Source organism: Rhincodon typus, chromosome 1 (genome assembly GCF_021869965.1).
Source record: "Rhincodon typus isolate 14 chromosome 1, sRhiTyp1.1, whole genome shotgun sequence".
In the NCBI taxonomy this organism is placed as follows: domain Eukaryota; kingdom Metazoa; phylum Chordata; class Chondrichthyes; order Orectolobiformes; family Rhincodontidae; genus Rhincodon; species Rhincodon typus.
The window spans coordinates 15072078-15097023 of NC_063332.1; positions in this window are offsets into that span (position 1 = coordinate 15072078).

Sequence of the window (24946 nt, forward strand, 5' to 3'; positions counted from 1 at the left end):
GTTAAATACTGGCAAAGCCCCCGTCCTATGAATTAATGAAAAATCGTTGTTCCACCTCTACCATGTAGGTTGTAACCTTTGATCCTTTGGTCTGACAGGACAGTGGCACTCATTGCTGCATTGAGTTTAAATTGAGTAACTGTCCATAGATTACAAATAAATTTTGTCAAACCTAGGTTGGATAGGTTACAATTTTCTCTAGAATTCTCCTCTAATAGGAACAGATATTCAGACACAGAATTTATGGCACAAATGAAGGCCATTTAGCCCATCATGTCTGCACTGTAAGCAAAGATCTGATTACACTAATCTGATTACACTAATTACACTAATCCCTATAGACCTGGGGATGAGCTAAAAAGTGAATATCTAAAAACTGCTTATATGTTAGGTGAGTTTCTGATTCTACCATCTTTTGTAGGCAGTCAGGTCCAGACTCCCACCACCCTCTAAGTGATAACATTTCCCCTCAACTCTCATCTTCGCCTGTTTCTCTCACCCTAAATCTATGCCCCTGGTTATTAATCCCTCTGCTAATGGTAAAAGTGCCTTCGTTTCCGTCCTATCCATGTCCCTCATTAGCTTATACACCTTTATCAGGACACCTCTTAACCTTCCAAGTTAAAACAAAATCAAGCCTATCCAATGTTTCCTCCTCCAGCCCAGGCAGCATCCAAGGAACTGCCATATGCACCCTCGCTAGTGCAATCACACTCTTCCTATAGTATGATGACCAGAACTGTGCACAGTACTCCAGTTGTGTTAATATATAATTTCAACATAACTTCTCAACTATTATATTCTGTTCCTTGGCTAATAAAGGCAAGTATCCCATATACTTTCTTATTTATCTTAACTACCTTTTCTGCCACATGCAGAGACCTGAGAATGTGCGCACTTCTGATCTTCAGTATTTTCCAAGGTCCTACCATTTATGTGTAATCCTTTGCCTCATTAGTCCTCCCTAAGTGCATTACATTGCGTTCCATTTGTAAACTCTCTGGCCAGCTGACAAATTTATTGATAAGCTCCAGCAATTCATGGCTATCTCCTCACTGTTTACCACCCTGCTCATTTTCATGTAATTGGTGAACTTCCCCTGCATTTAAGTCCAAATCACAAACAACAAAGGCTCCAGCACTGAGTCCTGCAGAACCCTACTGGAAACAGATTTCCAGTCACAGAAATGTCCCTTTATTATTATATGCCTTTCAGCTAACTTAGGATTCAATGTACCACTTTGCTTTGAATACTACAGGCTTTTGCTTTCTTGACCAGTCGTCCATAGGGACCTGATCAAATGCTTGGCTAAAGTCCACATAGAACACATCAAAAGGTTTAGCCTCATCAACATTCCTGGCTATCTCAAAAATGTTAATTAAATTTGTCAAGTATGATCTTCCTTCAATAAATCCATGCTGACTATTCCTAATAAACCAAAGTACTGTTGGAAAGCTGAAATGAAACAGAAATTGTTGGAGAAACTCAGCAGGTTGGGCATCACCCGAGAAAGCGGAGTTAATGTTTAGAGTCTGAATTTGCCTTCAGAACAGTAACCCTTCTGCAGATTCCTAATCTCTGTCTCTCTGTACTTCCAAATCTTTTTAAGAATACCACCCCTGCTATAGGAAGAATGTTGTGAAACTTGAAATGGTTCAGAAAAGATTTACGAGGATGTTGCCAGGATTGGAGGGTTTGAGCTATAGGGAGAGGCTGAATAGGCTGGGGCTATGTCCCCTGGAGCATCAGAGGCTGAGATGTGACCTTATAGGGGTTGATAAAATCATGAGGGGCATGGATAAGGTAAATAGGCAAGATCTTTATCCCAGGGTAGGAGAGTCCAAAACAAGAGGGCATAGGTTTTAGGTAAGAGGGGAAAGATTTAAAAGGGACCTAAGGGGTAACCTTTTCATGCAGAGGGTGGTGTGTTTACGGAATGAGCTACCCAAGGAAGTGGTAGAGGCTGGTACAATTACTACATTTAAAAGGCATAGATGAATGCATGAGTAGGAAAGGTTTAGAGAGATATGAGACAAATGCTGGCAAATGGACTAGATTGATTTGGGATATCTGGTCAGCATGGATGCGTTAGACTGAAGGGTCTGTTTCTGTGCTGTACATCTCTATGACTCCATGACTCTCCCCAGAGAAGTTCGACTGATTGGCCTGTAATTTTCTCATCTAACATTTCCTCCCTTCCCCTATGGGTACCATTTTTAAAAAATTTATTCATTCATGGGATGAGGGAGTTGCTGGCTAGGCAGCATTTATTGCCAATCCCTAATTACCCAGAGGGCAGTTAAGAGTCAACTACGTTGCTGTGGATCTGGAGTCACATGTAGGCAAGACCAGGTAAGGATGGCAGTTTCCTTCCCTAAAGGACATTAATGAACCAGACGGGCTTTTCCGACAATTGACAATGGATTCATGGCCATCATTAGACTCTTAATTCCAGATTTTTATTGAATTCAAATTCCACCATCTGCCATGGCAGGATTTGAATCCAGGTCCCCCAGAACATTATCTTGGTCTCTGAAATAACAGTTCAGCAATAACACCACTAGGCCCCCTCCCTTGTTATGTCCTATGTTATGAACATGAATGGAAAGAGGTTATAGTCCAGGGACTTTCACTCCACAAAATTGTGAATACAGCTCACAACTTGAAAGGCTTGTGAAATTGAATGGTTCTGATAACCCGTGGTGTGGCCCCAGATCAGTCACAGTAGAAGCTGCTGTATCATTGTAAAAACTGACTTAGTGCACTCAACTCCTTCAAGGTAGGATCTCTGTGGTCTGAATCAACATGTAATTGTATTCCTGTATTACTGGGTCAACTTGGGATTCTGTGAAGTGGCCTAACACCATTTCTACAAGAGGAGGTCTCACCAACTTCTCAAGGCAACTAGAAATGAGCTTTAAATGTACATAGAAGTCATTTGGGTTAACCACATAGTGTAGTCTGACTAGGTGGTATCTTCCTATCTCTGAATGCAATTTGTAAAAAATGATTTGATTTAGTCTTTCTGTTTTTAATGCCTTGCCTATGTTTTTTTTGAGATATCACATGTGGAGCTCTAGGATCACTATTTATTAATATGAATGGACTGACAATTAAACCAAGCGTAAAAGGATGCAGGGCACAAGGTCTTGTGTCATCAACAATGCCTGGAAAAGCTTAGACCATTTTTCAGGATCTCATCCATGTGCCAACTTATGATTAACCTCGCCAGTAATGTTGTAGAGACCAAAGCAAGATCTGCAAGATATAATTACCTAGCATAATGGGAGAGTTAATGTAGTGTAGGGGTGAGTTTTAATAGGCCAAATGGCTTTTCCTCATTTTTGACATTTTTATGTTCTTACGTGCTGATTGTATAGATTAGAGTTCCAACTGGGTACACTTAAAACTGTCATAACTTTTCTTCTTTCCACAACATAAACTTTTCTACCACACTGTGTACGGTGTGACAATGCTAGGCTTTACACTTCTGTTTTTTGATGCATTAAAAGATCAGCCGGTTGGATGTAAAATTTAACAAGAATAAAGGTTTTCAAAAAAATCCTTCAAGCATGCAAAAATGAATCTTACCACCTGGCAAGTCCACAGGAAGTGTAACGAGGGTGTGTAACAGCTGCACCAATGCATATGTCAGAATTGTTCACAATTAGTTATATTTTTAATCATTGTTCTTTCCTTTTTCAAGACTAGAAGCATTGGAACAGTTATGTAATTCCTGGGTATGTTCCCAGCTCCATAAATTGCTGGTTTCCTAAAGCATTGATGCAACAATACCTCTCATTGAGCTTATGAAGCTCCTCAGAATGTTTTATTACATTGAAAGTGCTATGTCACAGAAACCAGTCAACGTTCTTGAGATACAGATGAGCCATCAGTCTGATTGACAGATCAGATTCAAGGAGCTGAATGGTGTACCTGTGCATTTAAACACCAGATGTCACATTAAAGCACAGACCAAGGAAAAGAAATCAGGTTTAAGGTGAGAGGGGAAGGGTTTAAAAAGGACCTTGTTGGTAACTTTTTCGTTCAGAAAGTGGTGCATGAATTGAATGAGCTTCCGCAGGAAGTAGCGGATATGATTACAACATTTAAAAGGCACCTGGAAGGGTATATGAATAGGTAGGGTTTAGAGGGGCGTGGGCCACATGGGACTAGGTCAGATTGGGATGTCTGGTTGGCACGGATAAGCTGGACCGAAGGGTCTGTTTCCATGCTGTATCACTCTATGGCTACATGAAAGGCTGGTAGTGGCAGAAACTCACATAACATTTAGGAAGTATTTAGATGTGCACCTTTGATACCACGGCATATCGATGATCCAAATCTGGAAAATGGGATTAGAATAGTTGGGTGGTTGTTTCTGACATGTGTGGGCACAATGGGCCGAATGGCCTATTTCTGTGCTGCAGATCTCTATGACTTTATGACTATATGACTCTGACTCTAGGATAGCTGGTCTCCTTTTCTGAAGGACTTTACCATACCAGGTGGGCTTTTAAAAAATAAAAATCTAATAGTTTATAATGGGCACCATTATGAGTATTAATTTTAAATTCTAGATTTTGTTTTAAATTCCTCAGTAGCTGTACCCCTTTTTCTTTTTCTCTCTATTTTCTCTCCCTGTGATTACTGTTTGGCACTTAAATACCTGTTAGTTAATATAAAGCAGCAGAAAACCAATCTGAGATCATTTCACTGTTATAAAACATTAAATTCATTTTCCCTCACAGCAAGAGAACTTTTTCAGCCATTTGTAAATCACTGTTTCCTTCTGCAACCAATCAAATGAAAACATAATTCTGCTGTATTTTTATGGGGAATGTCACACACTTGTTCAGCTCTTAGGTGTGATAAATAAAATGCAGAACAAGTCTTTAATGACTGTAGCTACTTTATGCAGCGTATTTTATTCTGACAGATGCTCATACGCAATTGCCATGCTTCAGAGGTTTAACCAGCGTTTGTTTACGCATTTGACTGTAATTGAGGATGCTTTCATATTAATATAGAGCTGTTTCACTAATAATAGATACTTGACGCTCAAGATAGAAGACAGCAAGGGCTCCATGACGTATTAGCATTGTGCAGTTTTGCAGAATCGCTATTCACCATCTCTGCCGTGCTCCATGACTTGCATTGGTAACTATCTGACACCTGTGGTCTCTGCAGCTCTCCTTTTGTTGCATTATACATTCTCAGCTCTGCAGGCTCAAGTAGTTTCTCATTTCCAGCTTTCCTCAGTGGTGAGGGTATGAGCCTTTCCAGGCGTAAGGCCCAACAACAAGCGTCAGCTCCTTTAATGCAGTACAGATAAGCCAACGAGCAAAAATTGACACTGAGTCACTTAAGTAAATATTGGGGCAGATGTACAAGAGCTTGGTCAAAGGAAGCATCACAAAGGAGAATAGAGAAACAGAGAAAGGAAGGGAATTTTAGAGCTTAAATCTGAGGTAGCTGAAGGCACAACTAACCAATGGTGCAGCAATTAAAACTGGGAAGGTCAATAGCTCAGAATTGGAGGAGCGTAGATATCTTGTGAGAATTTTTGGATAGAGGAGATATGGACGGGTGAGGTCCTGGAAACATTGGGGAATAAAGATGGTATTTTGTGTTGTGATATTGCTTAACCAATGTTGGTTGGCGATTATGGGAGTGATGTGTGAATAAAGCTCAGTGTGAGTACAAGAAGTTGAATTCTGTATGACCTCCAGTTCATGCTGGGTGGTTTGTGAGGGTCCACCTGGGAGTGAATTGGAATTGCCGAGTCCAGAGGTAACAAAGACATGGATGAGAAGTTCAGCAGTAGATGAGTTGAGATGAGTGGATGAAATTAAGGAGCTGGAAAAATCTGATCCCAGTGATGATGCGGAGGTACCGGTGTTGGACTGGGCTGGACAAGGTCAGAAATCACATGACACCAGGTTATAGTCCAACAGGTTTATTTGACAACACACAAGCTTTTGGAGTCTTACTCCTTCTTTAGGTGTTAGTCCTGAAGAAGGAGTAAGACTCACAAAGCTGGTGTTTTCAAATAAACCTGTTAGACTATAACCTGGTGTCATGTAGTTTCTGAACTTGTCCAGCCCAGTGATGACATCTATATGTGGTTGGAAACTTAACTTGCAATCAAATCATGCCATCAGATTGTAAACTATCTAGCTCAGCCTCAGGCAGTTGTGAGGGAGTGGGATAACTTCAGTGATTTTGGAGTGTGTTTGGAACAGGATTGAAAACAATGACTTTAGTCTTCTCAAAATGTCAGGGAAGTCTATGGTGATTAATTCAACTCCTGATTCCCCAAAGTTTGTTCACAATCTACAAGACACAAGTCAGGGGTGTGATGAAATAGTCCCCACTTTCCTGCATTAGATTGGCTGCAACAACACTCAAGAAGGACAAAGCAGCCCGCTTGATTGGCACTACATCCACAAACATTCACTCCCTCCACCAGTGAGGCTCAGTAGCAGTAGTGTGTACTACCGACAAGATGCACTGCAGAAATTCACCAACGCTCTATTCCTTCCAAATTCATATCTTTTACCTTTTAGATTGGGAACACTACCATCTGCAAGTTCCCTCAAGCCGCACGCCATCGCTGTGATAATGCTACGGAATGTGAAGAGGCAATGGTTACATTCACTTCGTTTGGAGATTGTCATCACTTGGCACATGTGTGGTGTGAATGTTACTTGCCACTTTTCACTGCAAGCCTGGATATTGTCCAGGTCTTGCTGCATTTGGATTTGGATTGCTTCAGTATCTGAGTCAATGGGAGTAGGCTGAACATTGTGTAGTCATCCTAACCCAAACTCTAACCATAACTCCAACCATAATGCTAACCCTAACTGTACCTCTAACTCTAACCCTAGCCCTAACCCTAACCCTTAATCTAACTCTAGTCCTAACCTTAACCCTTGATACCCCTATCACACTGAAGCAGGACAAAGGTAAAGGGGAATCCCTGTATGATATTTTAACATAGTGCTGGAGGTCTTATTATTGCAGTGGTTCTCATATGGACAGCATGTCTCCCTGCTCCACTAACTCACCTTGCCTCAATGGAGCTGCTGAACTTCCCATGAGGCAGGGGTGCCACTGGCAGAATGCCACTGGGAAAATTGCCTTAGTTTGGTCCATTAATCATATCAGTTGACTGCCTGCCTCCATTCAGAAAGCAGCCAAACAACTGCCTCACTCACCCCTGGGAATCTTTTCTTTCAGAGAGAGTACAATCATTTTTTATGTATATTAATTGTGCGTCTGCTTTTCCCTTGCAACTTTTAGTATGCCTGAATTCAGTCTATCTAGACAAGGGATTTTTATCATTAAAGTTTGATTAGTTTATCAATTATCCCTTTTTTCTGTCTTAAGTGTTTTGATTTCCATTTTGATTTTTTCATCAAATGTCATGTTCACTTTGTTCATCTCTCAGGTAAATGCAGAAACAAGTAACTATTCAATATCTTTACCATTTCACTGTCTATTTTAGTTTTGATTGATCTTCTTTTGCACAGTGACAACTCTTTACATGAAGTTGTTGCGTTGAGATAAATTCTTTGGATATGTAACATTGTACAGTCAAGTCGATATGTTTCCTCAGGTGATTGCACTTAGTGATGCACTCATTAATTTATCATCATGATACTATGTAATCAATAGGCCCATTAGGCTTTATCAATAGAGAGTGGCTTTATGTGTGTAGATGTGTGTCAGAAGTTCATCAGTTTATTGATATGCCGTAGTTGTAGAAACTGGAATCAGAAAACCAGATGGCTTTGTGTACTTTTTACAGAAAGTCTTTCACATTGCTTTGCAAATTTCACCTGTTCGCATTTTCGTTTTATTTTGATCCTCGTATATGGGAGGACAGATTTATTACCCATCCTGAATTGCCTGAGCGCATTAGAAGTCAATCATTTAGTGTTGCAATGGAGTCACGTATAGGCCAGATGGTGCAAGGGTGTGATGTTCCTTTCCCTGAAGATCTTGGGTGGACGGTTCACTTTTTAATGATGTTCCAGAACACACATAAACATATTTCAACTTGCATCCTTTGGGATACAAATAAATAGCACCTCCATGGTTGCTGATTGCCCTACTTATTGTGGCTGTGTGGCAGTTCTTCACTTTATTGATTCATGGTAGAATGTGGGCATCGCTGGCTAATGCTGGTCCCAAGATGCCCTTGAGAAGGTGCTGGTGAACTTCCTTCTTCAACCGCTGCAGTTCGCGTGCTGTAGGTTGACCCACGATGCCCTCAGGAAGGGAATTTGAGGATTTTGACCCAGCAATACTGAAGGGGTGGCGATATACTTCCAAGTCAGGATGGCGAGTGGCTTGGAGGGGAACTTGCAGGTGATGGTATATCTACCGACTTGTCCTTCTGTTTGGAAGTGATCGTGGGTTTGGAAGATGGAGTTGAAAGAGCCATGATGATTTTCTTATCTTAAATCTGGGTGTTTAGAAAACAATGACCTGATTGGACAGAGTCAAGTTGATTTATGAAGGCAACATCACGTTTGACAAAGTTGTTAGAGAATTTTACTTGCCAAGTTAATGAGAGAACGAGTAGTTTTGATGCATTTTTCAAAGACTTTTGTGAGGGTCCCACGTGGGAGGTTAGTAAATAAAATTAGAGTGATTAGAATTTGGGTAATATACTAGCATGGATTGAGGATTGGTTAATAGAGAGAAAATATAGAAGAGTAAATGAATCATTCTTGGATGGACAGGCACTGACCAATCGGGTACTGCAGGTATCAGTGCTTGGGCCCCCAACTGCTCATAAGTCATGTCAATAATTTGGATGTGGGGATCAATTGCAATATTTCCGGACTTGTGGATGACACAAAGCTTGGTGAGAATATGAGTTGTAAGGATGATGCAAAGAGGCTTCAAAGGGATTTAGACAGGCTGAGTGAATGGGCAAGAACATGACAGGTGAATACAATGTGCTCACGTCTGAGGTTATCTATTTGGCAGGAGGAACAGAGATGCAGTGTTTTCTAAATGGTGAGAGAATGTTGAGGTTGGTTGGCTCGCCGAGCTGTTTTGTTGTTCCGCAGACGTTTCATTACTGTGCTGGGTAACATCCTCAATGCAGCCTCTGATGAAGCATTGGTGTGTTTTCCCGCCTGGTTTTTAAACTCTGGGGTCCGTTGCAATGGATTGCCTCACTTCCGGGTTACCTCTGTAGTGGAATATATATGGGGTCGAGTTAAATGTGTTTATTAATAGCCTGCTTCGTGGAGTGCCATGCTTCCAGGAATTCTTGTGCTTGTCTCTGCCTAGCCTGTCCCAGGATCTTTGTGTTGTCCCAGTCAAAGTTGTGGTTCTCCTTGTCCATGTGGATTGAGATGAGTGAGTATTGGTTGTGTCTTTTTGTAGCCAGTTGGTGTTCATGTACTCTTGTTGTTAGTTTCCTTCCTGTTTGTCTGATGTAGTGTTTCTCGCAGTCTCTGCAGGGGATCTTGTAGATGACATTGGTCCTGTCCGTGGTGGGGAGTGGGTCTTTAGTTCGGGTGAGCACTTGTCGTAGGGTTGATGTGGGTTTGTGTGCCACTCTGATGCCCAGCGGTTGTAGAAGTCTTGTGGTGAGTTCTGACATGTTCCTGATGTAGGGTAGTGTGATGAGTTTGTTGGGGCGTGTAGAATCTTTCTGATGTTGTTCCTGTAGGCATCTCCTGACCCAGTTTTTTGGATATCCATTATCCTTGAACACTTGGAAGAGGTATTCCTCCTCCTCTTGGCGTAGTTCCATGTTGCTGCAGTGTGTTGTTGCCCTTTTAAATAGTGTTCGCACAAAGCTTCATTTGTGTGTGCTGGGATGGTTACTATTGAAATTCAATACCTGGTCTGTGTGTGTGGCTTTTCGGTGTACTTTCGTTTGCAGTTCCCTATTTGTCTTGCGCTCTACCATGACACCCAGGAATGGGAGTTGTTTGTTATTCTCCTCCTCTCTGGTGAATTTTATTCCGGTGAGGGTGTTGTTTATGAGTTTGTGTGTCTCTTCTAATTTGGTCCGTTTAATGATGACAAAGGTGTCGTCTACGTAGCGTATCCATAGTTTAGGTTGGATTTGCGGAAGGGCAGTCCTTTCCAGTCTTTACATCACTGCTTCTGCTATGAATCCGGAGATAGGCGATCCCATGTGTGTCCCATTGATTTGCTCATATGTTTGGCCGTTGAAGGTGAAGTGGGTGGTCAGGCATAGGTCCAGTAGTTTAAGCATGTTGTCCTCGGAGATGGTTTCACTGGGGTCGTGTTCTTGTTCAAGTAGTGTTGTCATTGTTTCCCTTGCTAGTGGTATGTCTATTGACGTGAATAGGGCGGTGACATCAAACGATATAATAGTCTCTTCGTCCTCTATCTTTATGTCTTTGATAGAGTTGAGGAATTCTTGGGCTGACTGGATGGAGTGGGGTGATTTGTTGACTAGGTGCTTGAGTCTTCTTTGTAGTTCTCTGGCTAATCTGTGCGATGGAGTGCCTGGTAGGGAGACTATGGGTCTGAGGGGGACTTCTGGCTTGTGCACTTAGGGAGGCCGTAGAATCAGGTGTGTTGTTTCCTTCGGGTTTCATTCTTAAGAAGTCTGTTTTGTTGATCTGTCCTGTTTGTTTCAGTCTTTGTAGCGTGTATAGGATTTTGTTGCCTAGTTGTGGCGTCGGGTCAGTCTGTACTGGCCGGTCTGTGTTCTTGTCGGCGAGCAGTGCTTGTGCTTTGGAGATGTAGTCCTTTTTATTCATTATCACTGTCATGCGCCCTTTGTCTGCAGGTAGTATTGTGATGTTCTTGTCCTTCTCTAATCTGTCCAGGGCTTGTCTTTCCCGTGTGTTGAGGGTGTTGATTTCCCTCTTTCTGGTTAGTGTCGGGATTACTGTCTGTCTTACAGTTTGTTGTGTTTCTTCGTTGATATTGTTGGTCTTGAGTGTGGCTTCCAGTGTAGCTAGCCATTCCGTTTTGTTGGCATCCCTGTAGTTGTAGTTCAGTCCCCGGGTGAGAACGACTTTTTCCGCATCTGTCAGTTTCCTGTTGGAGAGGTTCCTTATCCATGCGTCAGTTCTGTTGTTGTCGTTTTTGTGGGTAAGTGTGGTTAGCTTGTCTTGCAGGGTCTGTTTTTTCTTGGCTCTTGTGGTCTGTCGGCTGATGTAAATGGCTCATTCCATGTCGGTTGTCCAGTCTTGATTGGTAGCTTCCTGGAATAACATTTTTTTTGGCGCATAATTTCTCTGTTGTATTTGTGGAGCCGGTTGTGTGCGTCGTTTATCATTACCCTTACCATCTTGCGGCCATTTTGTTCTGCTGTTTTTCGGGCCTGTGGGTTGTTGATGGGTGGTTTGTACTTTACACTGCGTGATAATACCTGGTTCCTGAGGCATCCATGTAGGAAGTAGAGTTGTTCGCGGATTGCGCTCTCTCGTTTGGTGTAGTTTTCCCATTTCCTTGCCAGTTTGAGTGTGTTGCACCCTTAGGTCTCTAAGGTTTTGGAGTAGATCTGTAGCTCGGGTTGTGGGTGTTGAGGTTGGTTGGCCGAGCTGGTTTGTTGTTCCGCAGACGTTTTGTTACCATGCTTGGTAACATCCTCAGAAAAGACACGACCAATACTCACTCATCTCAATCCACATGGACAAGGAGAACCACGACTTCAACTGGGACAACACCAAGATCCTGGGACAGGCTAGGCAGAGACAAGCACGAGAATTCCTGAAAGCAATACCACTCCACGAAGCAGGCTATTAATAAACACATTGAACTCGACCCCATATACATTCCATCACGGAGGAAACCCGGAAGTGAGGCAATCCATCGCAACGGACCCCAGAGTTTAAAAACCAGGCGGGAAAACACACCGACACTCCATCAGAGGCTGCACTGAGGATGTTACCAAGCACGGTAAAGAAACGTCTGCAGAACAACAAACCAGCTCGGCGAGCCAACCAACCTCAACACCCACAACCCGAGCTACAGATCTACTCCAAAACCTTATGGTGAGAGAATGTTGAGGTCCAAAGAAACCTGAATGCCCTCGGCAATAAGTCATTGAAATCTAGAAAGCAAGTGCAACAAACAGTTTGGAAGGTATGTTGCCCATTGTCGCAACAGGATTTGTTGACCTTAATTATATAGAAATTTGGTGAGACCTCACATGGATTATTCTGTGTCGTCTTGGTTTCTTACCAGGAGAGGAATATTTGTATTGTATATGGAGTGTAATGGAAGTTCACCAGATTGCCAGATGTTAACTGAAAGATAAACACCATGGAGGACTTCTGTACTTTTCAGCACCAGTGCTATAGCATGTTTTATTTTCTTCCCTTGGAGCAAAACAAGAGCCTAATATTGACACCTCATCTGAACGGCAGCACTTCTGACAGTTCTGAGGTTCTAAGGAAGGGTTCACTGGACCCTGATTGTTAACTCTGATTTCTCTCTACAGATGTTGCCAGACCTGCTGAGCTTTTCCAGCAATTTCTATTTTTACTTCTGACAGTGCTGCCCTGCTTTAATACTACACAGAGCACTATAGACCATTGTGCTCCTTCTTGACTTGGAGGTGAGACTGCTATGCACTGTGTAGCCGTGACAAGAAGCAGCAAACATAGCAACCAGGAATTCTAATGTTTATGTCAGCACCTTCCCAACTCCTGACCCCAGAGACTATCTAAACCAGCAAAGATCTGACATGTAAGGAGGCTGAGATTATAGCCTAAATCACTGGGCAAGAATTGGTGGGACACCAGTTTCTTTATCGAGACTGACATAACTATTGATAGATGCACCTGGCATTGCACCAACACTGTCAATCTCCCATTGGGCAGATGGGGCTATCATTGAGCCCCACCAGGAATCTAACATAGAAACATCTGGTGTGCACAGTTTGGTGTTGTACTGAGATACATAACTGGAAACACAGAGTGACTGGGGATGTGCCACCGAGATGCTTTGGCCCAAGACACAAATAAGCCAGACACACATGTACAAAAAGAAAAATGTTCTACTGACAAGCTAGCTTAACACACTGCTGCTTTTATGTAAATAAGGCTGTCACAGTGGGTGGGTGGCAGTAAATACATCAAGCAATTGCAGTCCAATGAAAATGACAGCATCAGTCCCATTATCCTTCAAAAGATTCTAGCATCAGGGCATTAAGAAAATAGACATGCGAGTTTACTGATTATCAGCTTTTATGGCTTACTGGAAGCAATGCAATTGAGATCATTTGACAAAATATTTGAAAATAAATTGGCATCCTCACATTTACATTGAATCACAGATTCCCATAAGAACATAAGAAATAGGAGCAGGAGTCGGCCAACTGGCCCCTCAAGCCTGCTCTGCCACTCAATAAGATCATGGCTGATCTTTTCGTGGATTCAGCTTCACTCACCTACCTGCTCACCATAACCTTTAATTCCTTTATTACTGAAAAAAACTATCTTTGCCTTAAAAATGTTCAACAAGATAGACTCAACTGCTTCACTGGGCAGGGAATTCCACAGATTCCCAACACTTTGAGCGAAGAAGTTCCTCCTCAATTCAGTCCTAAATCTGCTCTCCCTTATTTTCAGGCTATTCCCCCTAGTTCTAGTTTCACCTACCAGTGGAAACAATCTCCCTGCTTCTATCCTATCAATTCCCTTTATAATTTTATATATTTCTATAACATCCCCCCTCATTCTTCTAAATTCCAATTCCCAAACTACTCAAATGCTTCTCATAAGCCAGCCCTCTCAACTCTGGAACTAACCTGGTGAACCTCCTCTGCACCCCCTCCAGTGCCAGTACACCCTTTCTCAAGTAATAAGACCAAAACTGTACACAGTACTCCAGGTATGGCCTCACCAGCACCCTATACAGCTGCAGCGTACCCTCCCTATTTTCAAACCCCATAGTTTTAGCATAGAAGGACAATATTCCATTTGCCTTCTTAATTACCTGCTGCACCAGCAAACCAACTTTTTGTGATTCATGCACAAGGACACCCAGGTCCCTCTGCACAGCAGCATGCTGCAATTTTTCACCATTTAAATAATAGATTGTTTTGCTATTATCCCTAACAAAATGGATGACCTCACATTTACAAATGCAATACTCCATCAGCCAGACCCTTGCCCACTCACTTAACCTATCTATACCTCTGTGCAGGCTTTCAGTGTCCTCTGCACACTTTGCTCTACCATTTATCTTAGTGTCATCTGCGAACTTTGACACACTACACATGGTCCTCAACTCCAAATCATCTGTGTAAATTGGAAGCAATTGCGGTCCCAACACTAATCCCTGAGATACACCACTAGCCACTGATCGCCAACCAGAAAAACAACCATTTATCCCCACTCTTTGTTTTCTATTAGTTAACCAATCTTCTATCCATGCTAATATATTACTCATAATGCATTTCACTTTTATCTTATGCAGCAGCCTTTTGTGCAGCATCTTGTTGAGCGCCTTCTCAAAATCCAGATACAACACATCCTCCAGTATCTTGTTGTCCACTGCACAAGTAATGTCCTCAAAAGCTTCCAGTACATTAGATAAACATGACCCATCTTTCATGAACTCATGCTGTGTCTGCCCGATGGGACATTTTCTATCCAGATGTCTCATTATTTCTTCCTTAATGATAGATTCATAGATATTCATATATAGAATGATAGATTTTCCCCACTACAGAAGTTTAAGCTAATGGGCCTATAGTAACCCACCTTTTGTCTACATCCTTCTATAAACAGTAGTGTCATATTTGCTGTTTTCCAATCTCCCGGAATCGCCCCAGAGTCCAGGCAATTTTGGTAAATTACCACAAGCATATTTGCTTTATCCCTCACCATCTCTTTTAGTACCCTGGGATACATGTTATCAGGGCCAGGAGACTTGTTTACCTTTAGCCCTATTAGCTTGCCCAACAATACCTCTTTCGTGAAAATGATCGTTTCTAGGTCCTCACCTGCCATAGCCTCCTTGTCATCAATTATTAGCATGTTATTTGTGTCTTTCACTGTGAAGACCAACTCAAAATACTTGTTCAACACCTCAGCCATTTCCTCATTTCCCATTATTAAATCCCCCTTCTCATCCTCTAATGTATAATCATCATAACGCAGAAGGAACCCAATTGGTCAACATTTTTAACAGTAACTTGGTCACAGACGCCCATTCTTGTTTCTGCTGGTGCCACTGATCTCCTGACTTCATTGCAGTCTGGGTTTAAAATGGACAAAGCAGCTGAATCCACGAATTAGGTGAGAGCAACAGTTCTTGACATCAAGGCAGCGCTTGACAAAGCATGGCATTAAGGAGCTCATGCAAAACTAGACTCTGTTAGGATTGGGGGAAAGCTCTTTGCTGGATGAAACCATACTAGCCTAGATAGGAAGAGAGCAGTGGTTGTTGGTGATAAATCATCTCAGATCTAGACATCTCCACAGGAGTTCCTCAGGTCAGAAGTGGGGCTGTTTGCTAATAATTGCACAATGTTTGGCATCATTTGTGACACCTCAGATATTGAGCAAATACCTGGACAATATTTGTGTTTGACCATTTTCAACTAACCAGCACCCTTTGACATGCAAAGGTTATTATGATTGGCAAAGTCAAACTGGACCAGCTATATAACTATAGGCTTAATACTGCCCAGCACAAAACATTAGGACCTCATCCAACAGGTTAACCCTTCACTGCCTGAGCCATGGACACGCATTGACAGCAGTGTGGACTATCTATAAGGCTCATCGCTGGAATTCACTGAGGCTCCTTTGATAGCAAGCCTGTGCCCTCGACCACGTCAGAGATCAAGGGCAGCAAATGCACGAGAACATCACCAACCGGAAGCTCTAAGCCACACATCATCCTGACTTGAACTACATTGCCATTCCTTCACCATTGCTGTGTCAAAATCCTGGAACTGTCTCCCTGGCAACGTTGCAGATTCTCCTACACTGCATGTAGTAGCTGAAGAATGTAGATCACCACTTTCTCTTCAAGGGCAGGGATGGGCAATTAGTGCTCTCTTAACTAGCATTGCCTGCATCTTGTGAAAGAATAATGTTATGACTCCAGCTAATACTGTTATTAGTCAAGTTAGATCCCAGTCAGAAACCTGCCTTGATAGATCATATCTTAATTTGTTTTGATTTCAATGAAATGATCTCTCACTGAAACATAAGCAGGCGATGTCACTTTAATAATGAAAAAGGAGTTTATGAACAAAATAAATGAAGATGGGAAACAGAATAAACCAAACTAGCTACTTCTAATACAAAATCGAAAATTTTTGAACACACGGTGAAATTATAATCCAATTAATCCCGAACTGCTCCATCACAAATGGAAAAGGCAAAAAAGAAAACAGCTTATATATAATAAACAACAAAAAAATTCATTTGTGTTTCCTTCATTCTAAAGTCTGGCCCCAAAAAGTGTTTTAAAAGAAATTACTATGTCTACAGAAATACTTACGCATTAATTATTAACTTCAGACACAGAGAAAACCCACAGGATATTAACACAAAAACCAAATCCGAACTTACAATGAATAACATTATAAATACATTCATATCACATTGAAAATAAAACTCCATCCGTACTGACCCTTTGGAAGAGCAATTGGTTCCAATTTTCTTTGTATCGCTAATACTCCTGACTTTTTTTCACCTTCAACACTTTATCGAATGCCTTTTTGAAAGTTTCTCATAAGTTTAACCAGCTTATCCATGGAGGGATCTGCAAACAAGGATGACATGTTCTATAGAGAGTAGAATCATTGAATGCCCACAGTGTGGAAGCAGGCTATTTGGCCCATCACATCCACACCAACCTTCTGAAAAGCATCCCACCCAAACCCACCCCCTATGCTATCCCTGTAACCTTGCATTTCCCATGGCTAATCCACCTAACCTATACATCCCTGGACACTATGGGCCAATTTAGCATGGCCAATCCACCTAACCTACACATCTTTGGACTGTGGGAGAAAACCAGAGCACCCAGAGGAAACCCCTACAGTCACAGGGAGGATGTGCAAATGCCACACAGTCAGCCACCTGAGGGTGGAATTGAACCTGGGTCCCTGGCACTGTGAGGCAGAAATGCTAATCACTGAGCCACAGGGCTGCCAATGACAAACATGGAAGTCAGCCAGAAATGCAGCGGAATAGTGAACGCCAAGAACTTCAGAGGCATGGGTGAGGATTTCACATCAAATAGGTGGAGCAGCCAATGTTATGGAGTTTATTGGACAGTGACAAGTTTCAATGGTGGTGGCAAAATTCAATTTTTCATTTAAACTCCCCTTGGGATATGATGCTTGACATGATCAGACCAATGACAGTCCTTCTTTCAGCTTCCTTGAGTTGGAGTCTGGAGTTTGCAAGAATGAAATGATTGCCATTTCTTTCCAATAGCATGGAAATTTTAACAGCAGGACTTTCCTCCAGTTGAAAATAATTGCTTTGTTGATGAGGGTTGTGGTGGAGGTGGTGATCACAGAATCACAGGATTATTATGGTGCGGAAGGTGTCCATTCAGCCCATCCTGTCCGTGATGGCTCTTTGAAATGTTTTGACTTGGTGTCAATCGCCTGCCTTTTCACCGTAAAACTGGTACATATAATGGCTGTTGGTTGTACAGATGGGTGGGAAATGGCAGGACAGTGAGTGTGTGAATAAATTTGCCAAGGAGCTACACATGATAATGGCTCAAGCTACATGGTCAACCTTTCTGTCCGGTTGATAATCAGGCACTCCCACCTCTCCATGTGACCACCATCTGCAGAACACCTCTCCCCTTGCATATAGCACTTACCTAAAAATAAATTCTTCCTTCACTGTCATGCTTTTTGCTGGCAATTTGAATGCTCTAATTAATCTTACTCCCCTGCACTTTCCCCATCGCCGTGGTTACAAATTTATTCTTTGCAAGTAATCAAATATTCCTTAGAAGCATGAGATTAGCTCTGCTTCCACCACACTCTTAGTTAGTGAGACATGAATCTTAAAAAAAAACACTGCCTAGAAAAATTGTCTCTACATTTCCTGTTTGGATTTATTTTTTGCCAGTCTTTTAAAGACATTGACCTCTGATTAATTATCCTCCCATACTGGAAAACAAGGTCTCCTTAAAGTATATATCAAAACTCCTCACAGTTTTGAGCAGTGCTTTTAAAGCTCCCCTTAACTTTCTCTTCTCGAAAGGGCTATTTTCCCTGGAGCATGAGGAAGCTAAGGGGTGACCTTATACAGAGGTTTATAAAATCATGAGGGGCATGGATAGGTTGAATTGTCATAGTCTTTTTCCCAGGGTAGGTGAGTTCAAAACTAGAGGGCATAGGTTTAAGGTGAGAGGGGAAAGATTTAAAAGGTACCTAAGGGGCAATTTTTTCACGCAAACGGTGGTGCGTGTATGGAATAAACTGCCAGAGGAAGTGGTGGAGGCTTCTACAGTTGCATCATTTAGAAGGCATCTGGATGGGTCCATTAATAGGAAGGGTTTAGAGGGGTGTTGGCCAAATGCTGCCAAATGGGACTCGATTAAATTAGGATAGCTGGTTGGCATGGACAAATTGGACTGAAGGGTCTGTTTCCATGCTGTACAGCTCTATGAATCTATGAGTCTATGAGAACAACCGAGTTCTCTAGTTTTCTCAAGTAACTGAGGTTGTAGCCCTCGTACCAACTCTCCTTTACACTGACTGCAAGGCCTTGAGGTCTGTTCAGTGCTTTATAAGGGTTATTGAAGACTTCCTTGCTTTTATACTCTGTACACTATTTATAAAGTCCAAAATCCCATATGCATTTTAACACCGCTCTCAGCTTGACTTAGCAGCTTCAGAAATTTGTGTGTGTGAATCTTCAAGTTACAACCTCCTTTCAAACTCTACCATGTACCTATATGTATGTATATAAAATATATGTGTGCACGTATACAGGATGTGGATACTTTGAAGAGGGTACAGAAAAGATTTACAAAAGGATGTTGCCTGGTATGGGGGATTTTAGCTATGAAGAAAGGTTGGATAAGACTGGGTTTGTTTTCATTGGAATGCAGGAGGCTGAGGGGCAACCTGATAGAAGGTTATAAGATTGTGAATGGCATGGATAGAGTGGAAAGTATGAGGCTTTTTCCCAGGGTGGAGGGCTCAGTTAGTAGGGGACACAGGTTCAAGGTGCGGGGGGATGGGGGTGGAATTTAAAAGAGATTTGCAAGGCAACTTTTTCATACAAAGGGAGGTGAGTGCCTGGAACACGTTGCCAGAGGAGGTTGTGGAAGCAGACACAATAGCAACATTCAAGAAACACCTGGACAAATACATGAACAGGAAGGGAATAGAGGGATACGGATCCTGTAAATGAAGACAATTTTAGTATGGAAGGGCAAAATGAGTCAGCACAGGCTTGAAGGACCGAAGGGCATGTTCCTGTGCTGCATTGTTCTTTGTTCTTTGTATTTGATACATGATGTGACAAAGCACTGAGGCTTATGTTGGCCAGATGGAATGGAACTTGGTCAAAGAGCTAGATTTTAACCAGGGGGCAAGTTTTCTCTAATCCTTGATTGTTCTTAGAAGTCACCACGTATAATCAAGCTTTTGGTGGATGCTCAAGCCTTTTACACCAAGATCTCTATCTCTGCTGAACTCACTAAATCCTCAGATAAATATTGGATGCTGTTTGTTACTTACTTGGCCCAGCGAGGGAATCTGAAATGCTTCACTGCTTTTAAAATCTAAACAAAGACATAAAATACATATTTATGCCTGTGCACACAAAATCATCAACAATTCATAAATGTAGCGATTTTGCAAACCTTTTCTTCATCTGAAATCACAAGGAAACCACCCTGTTCTACATGGGGAGCAGTGATATCATGATAATGCTACTGGCCTAGTGACCCAGACACCATGTGAATATAATGGGTGGGCGGTGGTGGGGAATGGGTTCAAATCCTGTCACATCAGATGATGAAATTTGAATAAAATTTCGAATTAAAAGCCAATCTAATGGCAACTACTGTTGATTGACTTTCTAAAAAAAACTATCTGGACTATTAATATCCAATGAGAAGGGAGTCTGCCATCCTTGCCTTGTATAGCCTCCATGTGACTCCAGACCCACAGCAATGTGGTTCACTCCTGTTGGCTCTCTGAAAAGGCTGCCTGAATCATTCAGTTCAAAGGACAATTATGGATGGATAATAATTTCTGGCCCAGCCGTGCGACATCCACATCTCATACAAGGAACAACAACGATCACCTTTTCTGAAGGATGGTGTGTGAAAACATCGTGCCAAGCAGTATTTCTATTTACTGATGCTTGTAGCAGATGCTACAAGGAGGCGATGGACTGCTGGTATTATTGCTGGACTGTTAATCCAGAGACCCAGATAATATTCCGGGGACCTGGGTTCAAATCCCGCCATGGCAGATGGTGGAATTTGAGTTCAATAAATATCTGGAATTAAGAATCTAATGATGACTGTGAATCGATTGTCGATTGTCAGGAAAACCCATCTGGTTCACTAATGTCCTTTAGGGAAGGAAACTGTCATCCTTACCTGGTCTGGCCTACATGTGACTCCAGACCCACAGCAATGTGGTTGACTCTTAACTGCCCTCTGGGCAATTAGGGATGGGCAATAAATGCTGCCTGGGCAGTGACACCCTCATCCCGTGAATGAATAAAATCTGAGACAAAATGTGTTTGCACTTGAATCTGATCATCTGGTTAAATTTCAGCTGTGGCTTAGTGTGTAATGTGAGGGATCAGTTAGCTTGGATGGCTGCGTTGTGAAACTGAGCCACGCCAACGACATGGGTTCAACTCTCACACGGGCTGAGGTTACCATTAAGGACTCTCCTTCTCAAGTAACAACCTTCTTTCAAACTCTACCGTGTACTTCTATACCCCTTGCCTAAGATGTGGTGGCCCTCAGGTTAAACCACCTCTAGTCATCAGTCTCTTTCTGTAATGAGAGAGCAGCCCTATGGTTTGGTAAAATTATGGCGACTTTACCTTTAGTAGCATTTTTAAAAACTCATTAACAGGATGTTGGTGTCCCTGGCAGCGTCAGCATCGATCCGTAATTGCCCAGAGGGCAGTTAAGAGTGAACTACATTGCTGTGGGTCTGGAGTCACATGTAGGCCAGAGCAGGAAAGGATGACAGTTTCCTTCCCTAAAGCACATTAGTGAATGAGATGGGCTTTTCCTGACAATCGACAATGGATTCATGGTCATCATTTAGACTTTTAATTCCGGATTTTTATTGAATTCAAAATCCACCATCTGCCAAGCCGGGTTTCAACCCCAGGTCCCCGGAACATTACCTGGGTCTCTGGAATAATAATCTAATGATAATACCAGTAGGCCATCACCTCCCCAAATGTAACTCACTTCAAAATAATATGCCAGAAAAAGTGATTGAGGCCAAAACATCAAATGTTTTAAAGAAGGAGTTAAGTATAGTTCTTAAGAGTCAAAGGTATGAGAAGAAGGTGACGGCAGGCTACTGAAATGGTTGATTAGATGATATGGTATTGAATGATGGAGGAGTCTCAAAGGGCTGAATGGCCTATTGCTGCTTATATTTTCTTTGTTTTTATGTTCACCTCTCCCACCTGAAATCGCAGACCCAGTCCTGATGAGATGATCTAACCTGGACCTACTGCCTTCCTACTGATGTCCTGTTCACCAGCCCAAACTAGCAGGTTAAGATTGGCACCCAGCAGAATAGTGACAAAGTTGGGAGCAGTAAATTGCTGTCCTTATTTTAACTAACTCTCTCACTTCTCTGCTGGCTTCCCAGTTTCTGTAATGGGGCATAAAATCAGAGCCTTTGTCACTCTCTACCACCTTACTGGATTGATTAAAACATATACTTATTGATCTTTCAGTGAAGTTCTTTTATTATTTCACACAATGTGGGTATCACTGGCAAGGCCAGCATTTGTTGCCCCTGCCAAACTGTTGCTGGCTTGGCCATTTCACAGGGTAGTTAAGAGTCAGCCATTTGTGAACCAGACCAGGTTAGGATGGTAGGCTTCTTTCCCTAAAGAAAATCAGTAAATTGGAAAGGTTTTTGAGCAATAGCAAACAACAGTTGTCATCATCACTGCAACCAGACTTAATATAGAATCTCTACAATGTGGAAGCAGACCATTTGGCCCTTCAAGTCCACACTGATCCTCTGAAGAGGATCCATGCCAGAGCCACCCCTTTCCTCTAACACTGCACTTTCCACGGGTAAACCACCTAGCCTATACATCCTTGGACACTATGGGCAATTTAACATGGCCAATCCCCCTAAGTTGCACATCTTTGGACTGTGGGAGGAAACTGGACCACCCAGAGGAAACCCACACAGATACAGGGAGAATGTGCAAATTCCACACAGACGGCCAGCCAAAATTGGAATCGGACCCGGTCACTGGTGCTGTGAGGCAGTAGTGCCAACCACTGAGCCACCGTACTGCTCTAAGGAGATTTATTTTGTAGTAGGATGACCCCCTTGACCCCAGAACATTAGCCTAGTCTGTGATTCAGTTGCAAATTAACATTAATACTATTTCTCCCACTTAATGACTTCAAAAAAAAAAACTCTTCTGTAATTTAAGCTTCTGCCCTCTATCCCCTGAGCATGATTCACTTGAAATACTTTCTGGTTTTACCTTACCTACTTTTATATCATATACTTTTATTTTGATTCCCCCTTAAACTCCTGTTCACTAGCTTTGCCCAGAATTGTAAGGGTTCATGGGGGTGTGCATGAGTCAGAGTAAGATAAAAGATGTAAACAGGTATGGATAGAATAAAAGGCTTGTTGGGGGAGGTGAAGAATAAACAGTTAATATCAATGCTCTTTACTAGAGTGCATCATCAGTGCTGTCAGAAGATGTCAGGTGAAACTGGGACATGAGAGAAGTAGGTGCTAATTCAGTCCTGCTAAATTCTGCCTCTGTAAGCAGTGTAAAAAAGTCAATAAATGTTCATCAGTTTGCACTCGCATGGTTGCTAGATCAGATCTGTCAAAACTGTCCTGAAAACTGGTTGGGATATTTACAACCCACTCCCCCATGATCCTACATCATCAGTCACCTGTGGCCTGGGCTTCAGCAAAAGCCCTGTGCCCTGGTTATGTGCTGTGCTGCCTTAGTGTTATTGCCATTCAATATTGCCGCCAGCCTCTGATTGGATTCTGCCTGCAGGATCCTTGGTCTTGGTAAGGTCTTGGCACTATGAATTAACTCAGCCTTCTCCTAAATTGGTAACTCTGGCTTATTGGCAGTTTTTCAGCCGATGGGTGAGACCCCTGTTGCCTTCATAGTCCTTTGTATCAGTAAGTGAAATCTGTTGGCTAAGAACTCTCCCTGCTTGAGCAGCAGTAGGCTTGTATCAAAAGCTGTTAAAACACTCAGCTTTTTGATGGCTCGCTTATCTGGGGAGAAAGTAGCTTAGTGGTGATGAAGCAGATGCTCTGGGGGCATGGGTTCAAATGCAACTTTACCAGCTGGTGTATTGAAATTCACTGAACAAGTCTGGAATTTAAAGCGAGTGACTGACAACTCTCATTGATGCTAAACTCCATTGACAGCGCTCATGTCGTTTTGGGAAGGAAACCTGTCATCTTGACTTGGCCTGCTTACATGTGACTTCAGGCTCACAGCAACATGGTTGAGTCTTAATTGCCCTCTGGAATGGCTGAGCAAACAGCTCAGTTCAGGGGCCACTTGGCTCAGACAACAAATGCTGGCCTTGTTAGCGAAACCCATATCTTGTCAAAGAACAAAGGAAAAAAGTTGCTGTTGGGGACTTGGAAACTCTGACTGAGCTTATTCATTTTTGTCAATTGGATTCAAGCCAGATGCCAACATTTTCAGCCTATACATTTCTGGACAAAACTCCCTACTCTATCCACATATACCTCCCTGGCCACATTATCTTCCATTTCTCACAGATAGAGGTGATTCATCATACAAAATTCAACATAACAGGATATCAGTCTTCTCTAACAATGACCTGCTATTCACTGAGTACTAATGATATACTCATCAACTCTTGTAGGCATCAGATCCTTCTTCTGGTTTAATCCTGTAATGGATAGTAATAGTTTCCTGGCGACAAGTCTGTCGCTTTATCGCAAGGATGAGAAGCAAATGCTTCACAATTATTATGTCCCAGAGTGATCTTCCTTCAGGCTTTATCATTTCCAGGCAGCAGTGCCCATATATCCATGTGTCTCAGCTTTTAGTCAATAGGTTAATACTGGTATAAAGCCAAAGGTGCTCAAATGAATGTTGCACAAATGAGGTAAACATTCAGACATGATCTTTGCCAATATCTACCTTGACAGCTGCATGAAATTATGTAAAATATACAACCAGAAACTGGCAATTTTAGCACAAACAATCCATGCTGGTATCAATGCATAATTTTATTCAAACTCCATGATCAAAGAGTTAAATTCATTCGCTTATCTTTTACTTTGCTTAATTTTGCTTAATGGGTTGTGGGCATGCTTGCATTTGGTGCCCATTCCTAATTGCCCTTGAATCAAGTCAATTCCCATACCATGTCATAAGGGAAGGATAAGAGTGAACCTCATTGCTGCAGATGTATAGTTTCATGTCAGCCAGACCAGGTGAGGATGGCAGTTGTCCTTCCTATGGTTTTTATGACAATTTCAGAGCATCATTATTGAAACTCACTTTATATTCTAGATTTAACGATTGAATTTAAACTCCAGCAGTTGCCAAAGTGAGATTTGAAACTGCATCCCCAGCTCATTATGCCTGGATAGACAAAGAGGAGGCTGGAAGAACACAGCAGGCCAGGCAGCATCTGGGGGAAAGGAGCAGTCAGGGTATTACCCTTCTTCAGGACTCACGGAGTCCTCAAGAACAGTAATACCCTGACTGCTCCTTTCCCCCAGATG